The following is a 4,813-nucleotide window of genomic DNA, read 5'->3' as shown; positions in this document are numbered from 1 at the left end:
AGTCTATCTATCATCATCATTGATCCATATCTATTGAATTATTCCTCATCCATCCATCCATCCATCCATGTATTTATTTGTATATTATTTGTTTATATATTATTTGTATATTTGTATATTATAGCCCATGTTTATTCATTTATCCAACAAAGGGACAAACAGTGTTTAACTAGTATGTATCTGACGCCTTAATCCAAGGTGACTCACAGTGGTAGACACACTACAGTAAACTCCCAGATTTCTCTATCTATCTGATACACATTTTATTTAAAAGAATAGTAATATTGTGGTCCCTGGTGAAATATGATGTATAGTGAACCTCCTGGTGAATGTCTTCAGACTCATGCTGGAAAGCACAGGAAAAAATGAATAAAATTGGTTGCCCCATATAAATGAAGGGCTACTACATATTCCCCTGTGCAAAGACAAACGACCTTTTCAACTTTGATTTTGAAACCAGCAAGAAAAAATGAGATAGGTCCCAGCGGACAGGGGTGCACCCTTCCTGGGGACACAAGCGCAACTCAGCAGGGGAAGAACCACCTGTTAAATTAGGGTGCAGATCATGGGTATACTAGCAGTGTTATATATTCATCTGAGCGGAAGAAAGGAATGAGATGCTGAAACCGATGCAGTGAAGCATATGGAGAAAACAACAAGCTTACTGGTAGATTTAAATTTAACTGACTTTTCAAAGCAGCTTACAGTAATTCACCTGTTTATACAAATGACTGATTTTTACTGTAACAATTCATGGGTAAGTACCTTAATCAAGGGTTCTGGGAACTGGGATTCAAAACTATGTCCTTTAGGGTTAAAAGCAGGAACTCTATCTACTACTTCTGCCTTTTGATGCCCAACATTTACATTTATGAATTTAACACACACTTTTCCCAAAGTGACAAACAGTAATTACACACACACACACACACACACACACACACACACACATACACACTCTGTCTGAAACCACTTGTCCTGATTGGAGCCCCGGTGAACCGGAGCCTAACCCGGCAACAGAGGGCACAAGGCTGGAGGGAGAGGGGACACACCCAGGATGGGACGCCATTCCCTCGCAAGGCACCCCAAGCAGGGCTCTAACCCCAGACCCCCCGAAGAGCAGGACCCAGCCAAGCCCGCTATGCCACCATGCCCCCTACTAAACAGTGATTATTGTATGTATTATAAGTATTACAGTATTTATCTGACGCCTTTGTGCAAGGCAACTTACATTACTAGATTCACTGCTCTGCCTGCTCTCCTTTACCAGTTAACACAGTACAACAATTTAACACACAGACACACAAACACACAGTGCAGTGTTCATTACTGCCAAAATGAAGGAAACACACATGCAAAATGTCTTTATAGGGAATTCGGCCTCCACGAGCCACTAGAAGTCCCTCAGAGTGCCTTGTGTACAAAGTCTGGAACTACAACTGAAGGAAAAATGTTTTTGTGATGGTCAAAGAAAGCACTCTCAGACACTGCTCCTGAGCTTCCTACAAGTGTGCCAGAGGAATAGCTCTGGTTAAGGCCCACAAAACACTGATCTGCAATATCCCAATACCTATGAGATTTGACCTCTTCCTACACCAACAAACGCACTGTGCTTCTCCACCTGAAAGGTGAAAGCTATTCAGAAGCTCTAAGGGACCGAGGGAGCTCATTGAACCACACAGGACTGAAAAATTGAGAAGCCCTTGAGTGGGAGTCCACAGCCTAAAATCTGTAACTTCTCCATTTTAGCTCCGTGGTAGAATGAGAGCCCTCCATCCCTCAGAGCTGCTGAATCCATGTCAGCATTCCAGAACAGTCTCAAAATCCATCTCTTTCAGATCCACTTTTCTACTGATATCCTGAAACCTTCACAAGTTAATCCTTCACCACCCGATGCCTTTTTATCTGCATATTGTCGCATGCACCCAGCCTGCACCTGCCTCTCATCAAGGTGGCAGGGGTTAAAAGGACCGGGAGTCCATGACTGATTGCAGAACCTCTCACGAGCAGCCGCGACTTCAGTCTCTCCAGTGATTCCCGTCCGTTCCACGTCCTGCTCTCCAGGCTTCTGATCTTGCTTCGTTTTGTCGACTATGTTCCTTATCTGTCCCCGAAACCCCGAACGCACATCGCCCGACCCACGCCTGTCCCTGACTACTGCTCTTGTCTCATGCTTTGGAATTGTTGCTCATGAAACAGAATCCACAACTGGGTCCCACTCACCTTCGCTCCAGCTTCGCTTGTTCCGGCATGACACATACTTTCATGTTCTTATGTCACTTCAGTAAGAAGGTGCTATGGCAAGAACCATGTCAAGCAAACAAGTGGTGCTTTAATAACTGTGCTGTACAAACTTGCATGACATCATCTGTGATGATCACATCTATTTCCTATCAGTTCTATGCGCAGCTAGTCATGTAATCTGCACCAGCAAAAACAGTGGTGTTGGACAAACTGTCAGTGCTGTGAGTATAGCACGTTTGAATCTAAAACTCTTAGTCTGTTATGAAATATAAACCCTGTTGTGAATTGGTATAGCGAAATGCTTACTTTGTCGTTATGGTCTTCAAACCATTCTCTGAGCACATGTGGGTATGAGCACTGTGATTCTGGCCTTTTCCACTACCTGCTAGGCTGATGTGTTTTCCTGTAAGACAAATGTGATCACTAAGGATTGCCTTGTATTTTTTGGAATCAGGAGATCTAAACCATATCAAAAAAATGCTTCCCACACAATAGCAGAGCCACTAAAACCCTTCACAGCGGAAAAAAGCATAGAGTAGTTTTAGTGAGCACCACAGAAGTACTAGAGCAATAGTTGAGAATAAGGTGAAGAATGATTGATGTGACCATCTGATTTTTTTCCCACCACTCAGTGAACCACTGATTGTCTTCTTTGCACCATTGTACTCACGAAAGTGCATTAGTGGATCTAATAAGGGTCTGTGCTCTGCTAACCAACCATAGCATCCTCCTCTCTGAAGTTCTCCACAGATCCTTCTCGTAAAACTTTTTACCCCTGCCTTGGGTTGACATTTGTAGTGAAATGATTCAGAGTCACACTCGAGCAGTTTGAGCTTTCGTTCACACTTGCCCACATTTGTGAATGTGCCCTCACCGCCAGCCTCAGTGAGATGAGCAGTCTTTGTCGTCAAAGCTTCATGTCAGACTTTCCCCGCAATCAATCATCTCTCAAAGCCTCATCTCCCTGAACCAGGAAAACTCCTCATCGAACCATTGTAGCCAGCAACAAGGAACAAGTAACCGCATCTCCCCAGAACTTCACTTGAACTTGTGTATTTTAGGATATTATTCAGTTATATCAAGGATCTCCCTCTGTACCACAGAGCTGCTGAACCCCTTTCAACATTCAAGAACAGTCTCAAAACTTATTTCTTTTGGACCCACTTCTCCTCTGATCTCTTAAAACCTTAATAAATTAGTCCCTTGCTACCTGGATAATTTTTCTCTACCTATTTTCCTATTTTTTGTCACTTTAGAATGCAGCAATTAGAATATTTATCCTGTTGTGATAACTGTATGAAACAAGCAAGCAGTGTTTTAATAATTATGTGTATGTATTTAAGCCCCTTGTCTGATGCTCTTTTGTTTACTCTGAGCTGTACATTGCTTTGAAAAAAGGCATCTGCCAAATGCATAAATATAAATGTAAATGTAAAGATAAAGGTAAATGGATGTCATTCCTTTGAAGAGGCACCTGCTTTCCAGTATAATTTCTTTCCCTCTTTTCATTTATTTTTCCTGCTGCTTATATATTTCATCTTGAACCCATGAGTACCACACTTACTGCAACACTTTAAAGCATTTAAGCCAAAATTCATAAACAGGGTAAATTAAACTGTGTTTCTGGGTTTCAGCGGTGCTGTGAAGATGCGCCACTTCGACTGAAGAGATGATGATTTTGCTTCACCTTCCCCCACCAGTGTGTGCTGAGTAAACAAGAACTGCATCCTGGTGAGAAAAGGACATGACCTATGCCTCATTTAAATTTATCATTTATCCTCATTTATCTGTCTGACCCTTCTGTCTAAAGCGACTTACAAAGTTAAGCTACTTACATTGATTTACCTGTTTGCACAGCTGGGGAATTTTTACTGTATCAATTCAAGGTAAGTACCTTGATCAAGGGTACTACAACAGGAGGTGGGATTCAAACTTGGGTCCTTTGAGTAGATGAGCCACCTGCTGCACTTATACAGGGTTTTTGAGGTTTAAGACAAATTTTACTACATTTCCTTGGAGACAAGGTAAAATAAGTGGATGGGAATTACCAGTTAGTTGGCTTATGGCTTGAGCCTCTGGTAGTTTTATTAACTAGGGCCACAGAAGCACCACAAGGGAAATTTCCCTGGGCTGGAAGTGACAGGAAGACATACGAAGAGGAGCAAACAAGTTAAGAGTAAACAGGAAGACTGGATGTCATCGACCCTTTCCGGGGGTAGGGTGGCAGGCTGCGAGAGCGTTCTGACCTAGTACCGTGACCTCATGGCCTGCCCCTGGGCGGTAAAAGGAAGCAAGGTCAGGGGTGCAGGGCTGTTGTAACCCCGAGCGATCCACTCCGGTGCTTCAAGAGAGCCGCTGGGGTGCCTTTGTTGGGGAGGGCCCAGGAGGGACAATGATTTAGAGGCAGGTTTGTACAGCCGATCCCCCCCCGCGGCTGCACATGTGCAGCTCAGAGCGGGCCACAGCGACACCAAGCTTCCCCTTCTGGTGGCGACAGTCTGCCGACGTCAAGCCCGGCCCATGAATATTGATGAGGGGGACTGTCTGTTCCGCAGAAGAACAGAAGGAA

This window comes from Scleropages formosus, chromosome 3 (genome assembly GCF_900964775.1).
Source record: "Scleropages formosus chromosome 3, fSclFor1.1, whole genome shotgun sequence".
Classification (NCBI taxonomy): Eukaryota; Metazoa; Chordata; class Actinopteri; order Osteoglossiformes; family Osteoglossidae; genus Scleropages; species Scleropages formosus.
The sequence above is the reverse complement of the archived record's forward strand: the minus strand, read 5'-3'. Positions refer to the sequence as shown.